This window comes from Girardinichthys multiradiatus, chromosome 13, assembly GCF_021462225.1.
Source record: "Girardinichthys multiradiatus isolate DD_20200921_A chromosome 13, DD_fGirMul_XY1, whole genome shotgun sequence".
Classification (NCBI taxonomy): Eukaryota; Metazoa; Chordata; class Actinopteri; order Cyprinodontiformes; family Goodeidae; genus Girardinichthys; species Girardinichthys multiradiatus.
Genome location: NC_061806.1, coordinates 6466470 through 6483714, shown reverse-complemented (window position 1 = coordinate 6483714; position 17245 = coordinate 6466470). Strand labels below are relative to the sequence as shown.

Genomic DNA, 17245 nt, shown 5'->3' with positions numbered 1-17245 from the left:
GAAAATCTACTTTAAAATATGTATGTGCTTGTGGCCTGATCAGAAACCATTTAAATGTATAGCAAAATAAAAGGTAAATCAATTTACACATCCTGGGGTCAAAACCCAGGAAGTTCCTGTGATGTTTACATGTTCTATCTCAATATGTGGTTCCCTCCGGGTGCTCCGGCTTGTCCCTTTTAAGAAAAACCTTTGTAATCTTACATTTCAATGATGAAGTAAGAAACATTCGCTTGATTAAGATGATATCCTGGAGTCAAAACCCAGGAAGTTCCTGTGATGTTTACATGTTCTATCTCAATATGTGGTTCCCTCCGGGTGCTCCGGCTTGTCCCTTTTAAGAAAAACCTTTGTAATCTTACATTTCAATGATGAAGTAAGAAACATTCGCTTGATTAAGATGATATCCTGGAGTCAAAACCCAGGAAGTTCCTGTGATGTTTACATGTTCTATCTCAATATGTGGTTCCCTCCGGGTGCTCCGGCTTGTCCCTTTTAAGAAAAACCTTTGTAATCTTACATTTCAATGATGAAGTAAGAAACATTCGCTTGATTAAGATGATATCCTGGAGTCAAAACCCAGGAAGTTCCTGTGATGTTTACATGTTCTATCTCAATATGTGGTTCCCTCCGGGTGCTCTGGCTTTCCCCTTTTAAGAAAAACCTTTGTAACTGTTCGATAGTTAGGATTAATTGAAATGTATGACCCTGAGTTGGAATCTGTATGACTCGATTGAATTGATTTAGCCCATTTTAAACCTCTCACACAATGCAACAGGAAACAACACTCTCTCATTATTTTTACCTCCGTCTTCTTCCCTCCCTGTTGGATGGAGTAAGGGGGAGTCAGGTTTAGCCTAAACAGGTTCAGTTATGATTGAGGTGCAAACACACCCTCCATTTCTGCTACCTGTATGAACCCTTCTCTTTTCCAATGGTTATAATCAGTCTGAAAGAGAGAGGTATCCCAATCATTGTGGTTTTTAGTATAACAATGACCATCATTGGGCTCTACATAGACAAACTTTAGCAGTTTATCATTTACTTAGTACCCCTACACATAGCCCATTCTAAAATGGCCAAACTCTAACAGTAGTTGAATCTAACCTCCCAAACAACCCCGCACCATGCCAAACCCTGAAGTGCCTTGAGACGACGTGTTGTGAATTGGCGCTATATAAATAATTTAAGAAACTGAATTAAATTGAATTGGAGATAACAAAGAAAGAAAAAACTAATTTAATTGTTTCAAAGAAAAAACACAATTTCTTAATCTCCAATTAAGAAATTGTGTTTTTCTGTCACAAAACTTTCTTTCAGGCATAGTTTTATCAGTTTTATACATTTCACACAAGAATGTTATTCTTTTATGTAGACAGAATTTACTTTTACACAAAGTCTGGGTCATCCACACACCAGGTTGATTTCTGTTCTTTTATCCATTGTGTCCAAAGCTCCAGCATTGTTTTTGTCCATAGCTTTTAGAATAGAAATTGAGAGATAAAACAATCTTGGTAAGATATTGGTCTTAACTGTTTCAACTCCTGAGCTAAAATTTGAAATGGTATGAGGCTCCAGCTTGCTAGATGTTTTCCTGCTTTTATTTTTAAGTTGTACAAAGCTTATTTTTGAAGTGTCTTGCCTTTAGATATATATTTTTTTCACTTTTATTTTTTATTCTCATTTTCTGTGGACAAATACATATAGATCAGACATTTTCCAGAATATTAAGGCCTACTAAAGGTCTCTCACCTTATCCGTGGAAATAACTTCCAGTGAATATATATTGAACATAAGAACAGTAATACAAAGAGAACAAGAAAAAAAAAAACATCTCGGTTGCAGGTGTCTAGGATCTATACAAATCTTTAAAAAATAATATTGAAGTTCCTTAAGTCTCTTCTTGGGTGTCATATTGTGTCCATTTTTCCCATTTATCCATACAAATGTCTTCTTGTAATAAGACAATGAAGGTCATTCGCTCCGTCACATAAATTTCCCAAACAATATTCAGTCACTGTTTTAGTGATGGAGCTGATATCTGACACCAATTCCTTGTTATGGCTTTTTTGCGAGCAATTAACAGAATCTTAACCAAATACACATCTTCTCTCGCAACACATTATTCCAGGTTTCCAAGATACATTGACTTAAAATCCTTTGGTATTGAGTACCCACATATTCTTTCAACTATAACATTCACATTTCTCCAAAACATGGTTCATTTTGGACACGTCCAGAATATATGTGCATGATTTGCTTCTATATTTCCACACATTCTCCAGCATGTAAGATGAGACCTGGTTTGCTTACTCTTTATCTTTGGTTTAATAAAAAAATCTAGAGAGGTTTTTCCATCCAAACTCTCTCCAGAGTGTGGAGTTTGTTGTTGTGCCCTGATTTATACACATATCTCGCCATTCTTCAGAATCAGAATCAGAATCAGAATCAGAAAAGCTTTATTGCCAAGTACGTTTTTGGACATACAAGGAATTTGTTTTGACGTAGTTGGTGCAATACAATACAAATTAAACAGTATAAACATATCTACAATATAATATAAATATATGTGCACAGTTTTAAGTGAGTGAGAGTAAAAGTAGAACAGTAGAAAGCAGGTTACAAGTGTCCTGTCAGCAAAAAAAGGGGGGGGGGGGGGGAAGGGAGAGTGTCAGGGTGGTTTCCGGGCTTTGTTAACCAGGCTGGTGGCAGATGGGAAAAAACTGTTCTTGTGGCGTGAGGTTTTGGTCCGGATGGACCGCAGCCTCCTGCCAGAGGGGAGAGTCTCAAAGAGTCTGTGACCGGGGTGGGATGATATTTCCATTTTAATTTCTTTTTCCCAGTTATTTTTTATATATATATGGTAGATGCTGGTGTATTTTCTCTTAATGTTTTATATAATGACGTTATTTCCTTGAAGTTAATTCCTTTATAGGTTTTAATCACACAGCTAACTAAACCATCTAATGTCTGAAAGTTCTGTATTTCTCTAAGGTAATAATCTCGGAGCTGCAAGTATTGAAAGAAGTTAGCGTTTTCTTCAAAACTCATAATTTTACCATCTTTAATTATAGTATAAATAGCAGTTATTCCTCTGTTTTCCCAGATTTTAAATCTGTGATAATTCCTTCCTGGTTCAAAATTATTATCATATGTGACCCAACGTAACAGCCTAACCCCCTTTCCCAGTCCATTTTGTTTTATCCTTTCAAACCAGATGTCCACAGTATGAGAAGTTATTGGATCTAATTGGTGTTGGTGTGCCTTTTGTTGAGGTAGGAAAACTTTACTGGCCGTTGTGGAGATATATTATGTGTGTGCATCATTATCACTATGTTCATAACCAGTGTGGGAAATAAAATGTATAACCTGTGTTAGTATAAGACATTGTGGTCTGCAGAATTGTTATTGCACAAAACTTGGCCTTGAGTGTGATGAAGCAGAAAATACTGAGAGCTGAAGGAGTGTGTGAAAAAAGTGGAGACTGACTTACTCCCTGCTTATATCAGTACATACGAGTGCAGGTGCTGGGAGACAGGAACATGTCCTAATATGGTAGGCAGGAAAATGTGTATACGTGACTATATGTGAGAAAAAACTGTAAACAGGGCGCTGCCCAGTTTCATGTGTGTTTTAATAAAAGCAATGAGCCCAGGGAGAAGCTCCGAAGTCGTCTCGGTGTGTGGTCTGATAACGAGAGCTTCCCTGGTCCAGGTATTTTTAATACAGCTGTCTCCGTGTGATTTATTCTAAATGTGTGTAATTCCTCCAGGTTATGGTGAATAAACGAACGCGCAGAAGTTCCTCTTTAAAGAGGAACTTCAACAATTTGGTGACCCCCGACGTGGACAACAGAGAGTGACAGACAAGATCTTCTGACACCGGGCGCCCATTTACATCTTCTAAAAGGTCAGGTAGAGCCTATTTTATTAAAGTCTGCCGATTGAATTTATGTATAGCCTAAATTATCCAGGTGTCAGTTCATTCTCAATGTCATTTTACTCTGCAAAACTGTAAAAGACTGTGCGTTAACTGGACGTGTTAAAATTGAGTCAGATATGAAAAGCTGAAATAAGGCGAAAGGTTAAAGTCCTTTTAGGTCAAAGGCCAAAGGTTAAAGTCCTTATATTGCTGAGCGTGGCGTCTCCACTTATTAATTGACGAATTAATAAGACAAAGCTGGGTTCAAGTCCCGTGTTTCTGGCAAAACACAAAGTATTGACAGAACTTCATCTGATTTTTTTTTTAAAACAGGTTCGTTCAGAAATCTTATGAAGGGTTAGAGTCCCATCTAGTGGTCACACGGAGGAATTACACAACTGACTGGGAGTGCAGTCCATGTTAAATCTTTCAACACACATTCTGACTTAAAAATGCGGTTGGATTTTTGATTATTTGAGGGAAAATGAAATGCATTTATTGAATATAGGGTGAAGTGGCTTGTAGTGGATTGTTTCTGCATATTTCTGCATTTCCTGTGTGCGAGTGTCTGTAACTGATAGTGCTGTTGAATTGAGGAAGTACGAGCTGGAATGTGTGCATGGCAATATTAAAACACATGTTGTTTTCTAAGATATCACCAGCTAAAACATTTAAAACTTTTGAGAGTAATTGGTTTTGTTAAACACATTTTCCTTGGCAAAACAAACCTTTAATGAAAAAATTGGGTTATTTTTGAAGGTAAGAAAGATTCTGATTGGACAGTGGTACCACACAAAAATTTAACTAATCTCCTAAAAGACTGCATAGAAAATGCCCTCAGAACTGTGGAGTTATTTTCCACCATAGTACCAAGTTTCTTAAGCATGCTTTTTCTTTATTTTAAAACAGATCTGTATTTTTGTTTTGTTTTTGGCTTTTTAGCATAATGTTTGTCTGAAGCTTCTTATGAACTGGGTTAGGAGCAAATATGATCTGAGGTAAATTAGGAGCTGTGAACTAGTGATTTTTAAATCTGATTATTGTCCAAGCAGAAATAATACACTAACAGGTCTGGGAATATTTAGCCACTCCTCTCTTCAATCTGCAGAAAGTTAACATCATTGTTCATTTTAGGAAAAGAAAAAGAAATACAGGCTCTCTCAATACTAAAGAGGATGGTCGGCTCAAACTCCAGTCTCCTTGTTTGATTTCTTAGGGTTTAAAGATTAAAACAATACATAGGAGTACAAAGGTACACAAGATGATTTCAGATTACTAAATCATAAAATATTGGAACATTTATCAGCATTTGGATTATTAAAGAGGGGTTCTAGTAATAATTTTCTCCCCAACTCTCAAAATTTAAATAGCCAAATTAAGGAAAATTATGTGTGTCTTCCCTTTGAAACACTATGTGGAAAAAAGTCCAGTTTGGAGTCAAGCTTATTATTTTAATTTCTGATTAAATCAAACACTGCAGTTTTTGTTTTGTTTGGGTATACCATAAAAATGTCAACGCCGGCTTAAAATACTTCTTTACATTTAACCTGAGCAGAGAAATTCTTGAATACAGCTGCGATTAAATTGAGCCAAACAAAAAGAGAATTATAACAATAACTCTCAGGATTGTAGTTATTATTATTACAGAGTTACATTACAAAGAATTGGCAAAAGGTTTCAGCATCAGTGAATTTGGATTCATTTAAGAGAAAACTGTTGCTGTGCTTCTAAATAGTTTGTGCACTCATCTTAAAAAAGGATCCTGAAGATTGTCATAACAAAATTTATCATTTACAGCATTAAAATATATGGCTGAGAAAACATATTCTGAAAAGAGATTGTTAAAAATGTATTTGAATTCTTGAAGCTTCAAATTTGGCCATTTGTTTGTCTTTGATGTTTTGTTTGTTTTGTTGGAATAAATGTTTGTTTATTTGTTGCATGAAACAATAATCCGTGTTTAGAATAATGTTTCTAAATCCAAGATTGATTAAACTTTGAGTTTTCAGGAGAGTTAAGAAGCAGCTTGTTTCTGAGGTAGGTGCATGTTAACAGTTTTGCAGTTTAAGGTTCATTAAGATGGGTTGGAATGAAGAAACTGTGGTCCCGCCCATAGGCTGCCAATCAAAGGTTAGTTCTGCCTGACTCCGCCCACCTACCAGGTTGGTTCACACCTTTGCTTCCATGGTAACGCTCAGCACCTCCCTTCCTGAGTTTTAACACTGTTTAAGAGACAAAAGAATCAAAATGCTTGTAGTGATTGTTGCCTTAACATGTTTTTTGTATAATAATTAAGGATGTAGCATGATATTTAGATTTATGTGTTTTACTATTAAAAGGTTAATGAAATAGTTTAAACTAGTTTGAAGAATTAGTTTTGCATACAGAATCATTGGTGATTTATTAGATTGAAAGTTTCCCTGGTGCCATTAAGCTAACTGACAGTTCCAGACATGCCAATACTTTGCTGAGCGCTAATACTTTTTGAGTGCGAAAACGTTTTTGAGTGCAAAAACTTGTTAGGGTGAGAAAACATTTGTAAGTGTGAATACTTTTGTAAGGTGTAAAAACTCTTTAGGTTGCTAAATGTTATACTACCAACAATACCAAGATAAAATGCAAAAGATTCATTTCACAGGGAAATAATTCCATATTTGGCTCAGATTGAGTGCATTCTTGATTTTCCTTTTTGAGAGAAGTTAGTTTTCAGCGATGTGAGGCGACCTTGACAGGGAGATGCAGCTGCCTGAAAACAAAGATAAAACTTCTGCAAATAGCAGAAGCCTGTCTTTGCTGAGAGATGGGGATTGTAACTCTACCCTGCATGTGTCAGGCTCAAGTTCTGCGGGCCAAAACTGGACCGCAGAAGTTTAGTGATTCTCTAGAAGTAGAGCCTTTGATATGGTGATTGTGTGCTTGAATGTTATTTTGTCAATCAATAAGCAGTTTTGTCTACATTCTGCCACAATCTGCCTTTTGAAAATGTTTTGAATCTTGCTCTTTATGTATAAAAAAAAAAAAAGAAAAATTGGCTAAAGTCTGCAGACACAAAATTAACCTGAATTGAAGCTCTAACTACATTTATTTAATCTGAGATCCTCTCCAAATGCAACAGTATATGTCAGTCTACATGAGATACTAACAACTTCACCTACTGATATAATATAAAGATCTGATTGAATATGTGAAACAAACAATGATGAAAGTTTTTCAACAGGTGATGCTCATCCAGGAGGAAGACAGTGTTCCTAGGAAATGCAGCTCATTCATTAACAATCAATTTTCTCCTATAGGTGGAAGTTTTGCTGACTAATCATTGGCTGGATCTATGAAACATTATGTGCACAGACCAAATGACCAAGGTTCTGACTGACCTATGAAGGGCAGCGACTGTGAGTGGGCAGCAAAGCCTCGGTGACCCGTCCCCCCTTGTCTTGTGTCATGATGTATGTTTGGATGGGTTGTACTGGAATTCTAATTTCCCATCGGGGATCAATAAAGTATCTTTGAATTGAATTGAATTGAATTGAATGAACCTCATTGACCTGACAATGATAACATGACACCCAACAGACAACACCTTTAAGGTGGACCCCACTAAGACCACCTTATTGATTCTTGGTGAATAAAAAAGAATTGAAGCGTTCAAAACAGACCTAGTGGAAACAAAAGGGGGGATGAGGAAACGATGTACATTTTAAGAATAATAGAAGTCAAATTATGTTCAAATTTTTGCAAATAAAATGACTCTGACAGAGAAATAAGTAAGTAGTGTGTGAATGTGTGTGAACGGGAATGACTGATTTCATTGTAATGCATCTTTGAGGGACTTTAAAAGTGCTAATAAAGGTCTGATGTTCTGATGATCTTTGCCAAACTTATATCTTAATAAGGTTTCCAGAATCTTTTCCGAAGAATCATATAAAGATAGTAAAGGTTCTACCTGTATTAAAAATACTGATAACCATATAACCATAAGAAAGTTCATAGACCCGTCTTCAATTTCTCACAATTCTTTTACAAACAGGTTATTTAAACTTTCATGTGGCCAAATGTCTGTGTTTGACTTTCTGTTTTTGTGAAATAAATGTCTGTTTCATGTTATGTACAAATTAGAGTCCTCAACATTACCATAATAATATTAGGTTAGTTCTCTATGGTAAAACAAAAAAATTTTAACAGACGTTTAGACTTTTTCCAGTCAGGTTCAAAATGATCAAATTAGACTCAAACTTAACATAAGATGAAATGAACCTTAACAGAATTACTGGACTGGACTGAAATAGAGAAAACTTGAGTTAATTGAAACAAACTTTAGTTACTTGAATTAAATACAAAGTTGACTGAAACTGTATGTTGTATCTATAAAACTGGGTAAGATAAACTAAGATTATAAGATATAATATGCCCTTAATTTTTTGTGTTTATCAGTGAGTGAGTTTTTATTTTTAATAAGAACTAAACCAAGCACTATTTAAAATAATAGCAACTACCAAAAATAGTGATCTCATTTTTAAATGTAATAAGGACAGCAGCTACAGTAACACATTGGGAAGACCCATGTGTCAAGGGGGGTATATATATGTCACATCTGGTAAAGCATTAAACCTACACTATAAATTTTTCTGACTATGCAAAGAATTTTTGCAGATCATGCATAATTTGTTGCAAACACGGGGGAAAAAATATTGCCTAGTGGTAATAAATTAACCTAGTTACACATTTCTTCCCCACATATGGTATCCCACAGATTATAAGGTCAGATAATAGATCTCATTTTGTAAATAAACTAATTCTTTCTCACTCAATTCAAGGGGCAGAATAATCCCCTACGGTGAGAAAGCGTTAATTTACATCTAAAGGTTAGTCTACACCTTAGGTGCACCATCAGATCAGTGGTCCCACCAAATATGGGCAGAATAATCTCCTGGTGAGACCACTTAGCTCCAGGTCAGTCTACACCTGTGAGTGAAGACCAGGACATCACACAGAAGAGGCGGATGTGATCGAGCTTTCCTCTCTTTCACTGGTGGTCGTACCTGCTCTCCCACCGAAGACTGAACTGAACACTCTGAACTTTTAAAATATAATAATAAAAAGGTCTTTTGTGTTTCACCATATTGTTAATCCTCATCTTCCTTTGCAGGTACCTTCGAAACGAATGGGAGGTGAAAATCTAGGACCCAGGCCCCTTAAGGGTTGGGTCATGGTAGGTATAGGTGTTTTATCATTTTTCATTGTTACATTGATTCTAGATTTGTATTGTGAACTTCCTTTCCAAGGATGCTCCAGTCATCCAGACAATAAAGTATCAAAACGCAGTGCTCCACCCATTGTCAACAAAACCAGGGCTGGCCCTTTTACCCCTCTATGGAGAAATGGCACATACACTTGCTTTAACTTCACTTCCAAAACCCCGCAGGTGAATGTTGGGGAAATTCCTCGCGATTGGTGCAACTCCACGGTGTCAGGCTCAGTGATAGGTCCTTGGGCAAGATCAGGACTTTATTATTATTGTGGAGGACACCGCCTTCTGACTAGGATCCAAAATAATACTATTGGAGTGTGTGCCATGGTTAGGTTGCAGGCACCTCTCCTCTTGTTAGGAAAAGACCTTAAGTATCTTCCTTCAACACACGCCCAAAGCACAGCTTTAACTAGGAGAAGGCGTAGACATATCATAAAACGGAGCGCAAACACCTTTGACTTAAGCAAAGACTCACCCACTTACATTGATGCAATAGGAGTTCCTCAAGGCATACCTAATGAATATAAATTAGCGGATCAAGTCTCAGCAGGCTTTGAAAACATCCCCATTATAACAGCTTTGTTCCCTGTTACTCCCAATAAAAACGTAGACCGCATCAACTACATCCATTACAATGTTTTACGTCTAGCTAACTTAACAAGGGATGCAGTAGAAGGCCTGTCTGAACAATTGGCACCAACCTCCATCATGGCTGTGCAAAACCGAATGGCATTAGATATGTTGTTAGCAGAAAAAGGGGGCGTCTGTTCGATGTTTGGGGATATGTGTTGCACTTTTATTCCCAATAATACCGCACCTGATGGTTCCGTCTCAAAAGCTTTAGAAGGATTAAAAACACTTTCAGCCACTATGCATGAGCACTCAGGACTAGACAATCCGTTAGAAGACTGGATGACGGGCATGTTTGGACACTGGAAAGGGTTGATTATGTCATTGTTTATATCCATTGCTGTTTTTGTAGCTATTATGGTTACCTGTGGATGCTAACGAGGAGGAGGACAAAGATGAACCCGTAAGAGTAAGTTACAGGGCGTCTGATATGTATTACTGTCTAGGGAGCAGAAGGATGGTAGAATATTATATTGGCATATTTGGACAGACTATGGAATAAAGCACAGATCGACACCCTCCAGTTAGAGGGGTCAATACTCCCTGTCAAGATTTAGAAGGTTGTAAGCATCCTTGGGACTACAAAGGCCCGACAGGCAATAGTCCCTGGGCACATGGCGTGGCATTGGAGGCAGGGTCAAAAAGCATGATGACAAACATTTCCTTCTGCTCCACAGGTTGTAATGATTGTTAAAATCTTTTATTTAGCATCTCCGAGTAGTGGTGAAGTCACATAGGTGACTTCAAAAGGGGGAAATTGTGGAGATATATTATGTGTGCATCATTATCACTATGTTCATAACCAGTGTGGGAAATAAAATGTATAACCTGTGTTAGTATAAGACATTGTGGTCTGCAGAATTGTTATTGCACAAAACTTGGCCTTGAGTGTGATGAAGCAGAAAATACGGAGAGTTGAAGGAGTTTGTGAAAAAAGTGGAGACTGACTTACTCCCTGCTTATATCAGTAGATATGAGTGCAGGTGCTGGAAGACAGGAACATGTCCTAATATGGTAGGCAGGAAAATGTGTATACGTGACTATATGTAAGAAAAAACTGTAAACAGGGCGCTGCCCAGTTTCATGTGTGTTTTAATAAAAGTAATGAGCCCAGGGAGAAGCTCCGAAGTCGTCTCGGTGTGTGGTCTGATAACGAGAGCTTCCCTGGTCCATGTATTTTTAATACAGCTGTCTCCGTGTGATTTATTCTAAATGTGTGTAATTCCTCCAGGTTATGGTGAATAACTCCTCACCTCTCCCCGACTCTTTTAATTTGACACCCCAAAGGACAATCCTCAGTCAGAGATCAGTTGTACGTTTCCATAAGTTTATTAAAACCAGTCTGAATTCAGAGAGGAGACACACACTTACACTGGTACTTGGAAACGTCTGTGTGTTGTCTCTCTGGGGGTGTGCCACATTACATTTTATACCCCACGCTGCTATGCAGTACACATACACAATCATTCTGTCTGTGGATCTGTCCCCAGCAACAGAAAGAAACAGAGATACATTTCATCATTTAATTAAAGAATTGTTTCTCACACGTCTTCAGGAATCTTCAGTGAGAGGAGTACCATGCCTCCCTAATCCACTGCCAGCTTCTCACGATACAGACAGAAAACACCTGCAAGCTTTTTAACCTTGAATAATAAACACTCATTGTGTGACCACACTAGAAGCTACTGTTTAAGGATTTTTCTAACTCTCAAAAGCATAACTAAAAACTCCTAATAGGAGTTGTTGGAATAAACGCTGAGATTACGGGGATATTTTCAAAGCCGGCTACTACTTGATTCGCTAATTTATACTCATCTGGGACTCCTCTAGGCACTCCGATTGCAACAATATAGGTGGAAGAGTTCTACGTGAGATCGAAGGAGTTAGTTGCACGCTTCCTTAACACATGTCTGCGCCTCCGACCTGTTAGGACAGAGAGTAGATGAGTGTTATTAGTTCTTTTTATGGCTTCACCAATTAACATCAGTGGTGCCTGTAATCTGACCATAGCACACACTCCCCAGGCTTCCTAAGGGATCCTAATCAAAAATCTCCTGTCACCACAATAATAGTATAAACCAGCTCTAGCCCACCTTCCAATGTCTGAACCTGGTTCAATTCTGTTACACCAATCCTGTGAGATTTCACCTAGAAGCACAATAGCATTTGGAGATGTAAAATTGAAACATCTGTAGCTTCCATTGCCTGTATAAGGGGTAAATGGTCCAGCGAGAGTTTAATTGTTAATGGGCGGAAAAATAGTAGCTAGTGTGGTACAGTTAGTGGGTGTAGCTGCCTTGGTTAGATTTAGCATACAGTTATAGCCCCAAGTATCAGAGGGGTACAGAGGAGCAGGTTCAGTGTAAAGGGAGGGTCTCGCAGCTGCACAAGCTACACAGTTAGACAAATGATTTTCTTGAGCAGTCTCAGCCATCCATTCTAGCCATAGGTTAGCTTCAGTAAATCCTGTTTCCAATGTTATAAGGTCCTTCATGGTATGTACATCTACATAATGGACAAGGGACGGCCAAGGACCGGGAGTAGGTGATGCCGTGTCCTTAAATACTGTTTGCTGAGGGGAGGCAGAAGGTTTCACTAGTTGTACCTTAATAATGCACATATAGATGTCATAACCACGCCAACCCACCTGGTTGGTTCCACAATTAATAATGTTACATAAGTCAAGTTGTGCTACCGTGATTCCTTTAGTATTAGCATGAATGGTCAATTTGGCGCCATAAGGGTCAGACGGGCTGTGCATAACTATAGAAGGGGGCTGTTTAATTTTGGTGCTCCCACCGGTCCCCTCCGTTTTGGTTATTAGTGCGGCCGCTAGTACTGTAATTAAGCATGCCTGGAACCGACAATGCAATGGAACTCACTGAAATTGAATCATCTTGTGAACTTTAATTAAGACTTTCAGAGAGAAGATAAAAATGAATTAAACCAATATCAATATACAAGTCCTTCTCAAAAAATTAGCATATTGTGATAAAGTTCATTATTTTCCATAATGTCATAATGAAAATTTAACATTCATATATTTTAGATTCATTGCACACTAACTGAAATATTTCAGGTATTTTATTGTCTTAATACGGATGATTTTGGCATACAGCTCATGAAAACCCAAAATTCCTATCTCACAAAATTAGCATATTATTAAAAGGGTCTCTAATCAAGCTATGAACCTAATCATCTGAATCAACGAGTTAACTCTAAACACCTGCAAAAGATTCCTGAGGCCTTTAAAACTCCCAGCCTGGTTCATCACTCAAAACCACAATCATGGGTAAGACTGCCGACCTGACTGCTGTCCAGAAGGCCACTATTGACACCCTCAAGCAAGAGGGTAAGACACAGAAAGACATTTCTGAACGAATAGGCTGTTCCCAGAGTGCTGTATCAAGGCACCTCAGTGGGAAGTCTGTGGGAAGGAAAAAGTGTGGCAGAAAACGCTGCACAACGAGAAGAGGTGAACGGACCCTGAGGAAGATTGTGGAGAAGGGCCGATTCCAGACCTTGGGGGACCTGCGGAAGCAGTGGACTGAGTCTGGAGTAGAAACATCCAGAGCCACCGTGCACAGGCGTGTGCAGGAAATGGGCTACAGGTGCCGCATTCCCCAGACCTGGGCTACAGAGAAGTAGCACTGGACTGTTGCTCAGTGGTCCAAAGTACTTTTTTCGGATGAAAGCAAATTCTGCATGTCATTCGGAAATCAAGGTGCCAGAGTCTGGAGGAAGACTGGGGAGAAGGAAATGCCAAAATGCCAGAAGTCCAGTGTCAAGTACCCACAGTCAGTGATGGTCTGGGGTGCCGTGTCAGCTGCTAGTGTGGGTCCACTGTGTTTTATCAAGGGCAGGGTCAATGCAGCTAGCTATCAGGAGATTTTGGAGCACTTCATGCTTCCATCTACTGAAAAGCTTTATGGAGATGAAGATTTCGTTTTTCAGCACGACCTGGCACCTGCTCACAGTGCCAAAACCACGGGTAAATGGTTTACTGACCATGGTATCACTGTGCTCAATTGGCCTGCCAACTCTCCTGACCTGAACACCATAGAGAATCTGTGGGATATTGTGAAGAGAACGTTGAGAGACTCAAGACCCAACACTCTGGATGAGCTAAAGGCCGCTATCGAAGCATCCTGGGCCTCCATAAGACCTCAGCAGTGCCACAGGCTGATTGCCTCCATGTCCCTTATACAGGTGACATCTTGTGCGCTGGTGTCTGTTGGTCTTCTTTCTTCAACAACTAAGGTAGACTGCCTAGTTGTCTGACACAGCTGAGGGGATTATTCTGCCCCTTGTGATGAAGCTGTGTTTTCTCCAATCTCCTCCAAGGTCTCCCTGGTTCCGGTGCCTCGGCGCACTGGCTCCAATGAAACCACGTGTCTCCTTTGCCCTTCAGCTTCACTGCGTGGGATGTCCTCTCTGTCACCAGGTACGGTCCTGTCAACCTTGGCTCCACCCACTTTTGCTTGATGACCTTCAACCACACCCACTCGACCTGCGGTGTTGTTGGCTCTCCTGTAGATCTCTCAGATCCCAGAACCTTGTTGTAGGGTTCCACCACCGTCTGTAGCTGAGAAAAATAGTCTTTGTGTGACAAATTCTGTATATCACCTGTAGATGTCAGAACTGCTCCTCGTTGTCCCGGAAAACTCCTTCCAGTTTCCAGCTCGTATGGAGTGTATCCTGTGGTTGAGTTCACTGAACACCTGTGTTTCAGCCCCAAACGGGACTCCACCTGTTGCAGCTCCTGGTTCTTAAAATGGGTTCCATTGTCAGTCCTTATCTTTTCAGGAAACCCGTGTCTGGGAATGTAATGATTAATGAGACATTTAACCACAGTTTTGCTATCTTCCTTTTTGCTGGCCATGCTTCTGTCCATCCTGTGAAAGCATCCACACACACAAGCAGATATCAGAAACCTCTGACTGACTGCACCATGTCTGTATAGTCAATAATTATTTCCTTTCCTGGCCTTGTGATTAAAGGAAATTTTCCCTGCAACGGTGTCAAAGTTTTCTTTGGGTTGAATTGACCACACACTGTACAGCATTTCACAAAGTGTTTCACCATGTCTGTCATAAAAGGATGCCTCCACTCCTTCAGATTCTCCAGCATCTGTTTAATTCCAACGTATCCTACTCCATGTGCCTCAGAAAAAAGTTCCTATTTAAGTCCAGGAGGGAACACCATCCTACCTTCACACAAAGATGTGGAAAAAAATTGATCTTGGCAATATCCCCATGTTACTTTAAATTGATCTTGGCAATATCTCCATGTTACTTTATTCTGACATTCCCCTCTTCTGGCGCAGAGTCCAACCCCTGCGACAATCCAGCAAAAGGTTTAAACAAGAATGTTCTAGTAACTAAGATCACATTAGATAGAACCAAAGAAATGAATTCTGACATAACTATGTGTCTCTATGAATGTAATGAAAGCAACATAAATAAAATCCAGATGTTTTTAACTGTAACTCAGTTCCATTAACAACAAAACATAGACATCAGTCGTTGTACAGTTCATCAATGTCTCACTTAGAAATAAGTCACATATCATCCTGATTTGTCTTGTATGAAGATAAATATTAGACTAATTGAAATCTAATGTAATATTGACGCATACAAATGTAATCGAATAAATAATTCCTGTCCAGTATGAAATCATAACTCTGATTCTTTATCAAAAATATATTCCTTACTTTTGCATATCTTGAACTGTCAGTTAGCTTAATGGCACCAGGGAAAACTTTCAATCTAATAAATCACCAATGATTCTGTATGCAAAACTAATTCTTCAAACTAGTTTAAACTATTTCATTAACCTTTTAGTAATAAAACACATAAATCTAAATGTCATGCTACATCCTTAATTATTATACAAAAAACATGTTAAGGCAACAATCACTACAAGCATTTTGATTCTATTGTCTCTTAAACAGTGTTAAAACTCAGGAAGGGAGGTGCTGAGCGTTACCATGGAAGCAAAGGTGTGAACCAACCTGCTAGGTGGGCGGAGTCAGGCAGAACTAACCTCTGATTGGCAGCCTCAGAAACAAGCTGCTTCTTAACTCTCCTGAAAAGTTTTAATCAATCTGGGATTTAGAAACATTATTCTAAACATGGATTATTGTTTCATGCAACAAATAAACAAACATTTATTCCAACAAAACAAAGACAAAACATCAAAGACAAACAAATGGCCAAATTTGAAGCTTCAAGAATTCAAAGAATATGTTTTCTCAGCCATATCTTTTAATGCTATAATTGATCAATTTTCTTATGACAATCTTCAGGATCTTGTTTTAAGATGAGTGCACAAAGTCCAAAGAGATCTCAAAGTATTTAGAAGCACACCAACAGTTTTCTCTTAAATGAATCCAAATTCACTGATGCTGAAACCTTTTGCTAATTCTTTGTACTGTAACTCTATAATAATAACTACAATCCTGAGAGTTATTGTTATAATTCTCTTTTTGTTTGGCTCAATTTGATCGCAGCTGCATTCAAGAATTTCTCTGCTCAGGTTAAATGTAAAGAAGTATTTTAAGCCGGCGTTGACATTTTTATGTTATACCCAAACAAAACAAAAACTGCAGTGTTTGACTTAATCAGAAATTAAAATAAGAATCTTAACTCCAAAGTGGACTTTTTTCCACATAGTGTTTCAAAGGGAGGACACATAATTTTCCTTAATTTGGCTATTTAAATTTTGAGAGTTGGGGAGAAAATTATTACTAGAACCCCTCTTTAATAATCCAAATGCTGATAAATGTTCCAATATTTTATGATTTAATAATCTGAAATTACCTTGTGTACCTTTGTACTCCTATGTATTCTTTTAATCTTTAAACCCTAAGAAATCAAACAAGGAGCCTTTATTTCTTTTCTTTTCCTAAAATAAAGGATTTTACTTGTCTTTATCCCGTTATAAAAATCCTAACCTTGGTTCCAAAACTAAACTCTTCAACCCCAATCTGTGTTCCCCAGAGTAGAAATTTTGAGTATTATTGCATTTCAAAGCCACCAAATGACTGGAACCCATCATTGGCTTAGATCTATTTTAATAGGTAATCAGTCTACCTATAATTAAGTATTATAATTTTATGGACCCAAAATCTATGGCTTACGGGCTTCAGGAGTCCAGGAACCACAGGTTGAGTATTGCTGCATTGAACAATGATGTTACCTCTCTTAAAGGATTGGCTAAATATCCCCAGACCTGTTGGTGTATGATTTCTGCTTGCTTAATAATCAGATTTAAAAATCACTAGTTCACAGCTCCTAATTTACCTCAGATCATATTTGCTTCTAACACAGTTCATAATAAGCTTCAGACAACATTATGCTAAAAAGCCAAAAACAAAAAATACAGATCTGTTAAAATAAAGAAAAAGCATGCTTAAAAAATTTGGTACTGTGGTGGAAAATAACT

At 38.2% G+C, this 17245-nt stretch overlaps 1 long non-coding RNA gene across 1 annotated transcript; it reads left to right on the top strand.

The window, feature by feature from the left end:
- The first annotated feature begins 8036 nt into the window (after positions 1–8036).
- On the top strand, positions 8037–10345 carry LOC124879635. The gene is made up of 3 exons (XR_007041069.1): positions 8037–8066; positions 9068–9130; positions 10152–10345. It is a non-coding gene; the product is annotated as an uncharacterized LOC124879635 (long non-coding RNA).
- The last annotated feature ends 6900 nt before the right edge of the window (positions 10346–17245 follow it).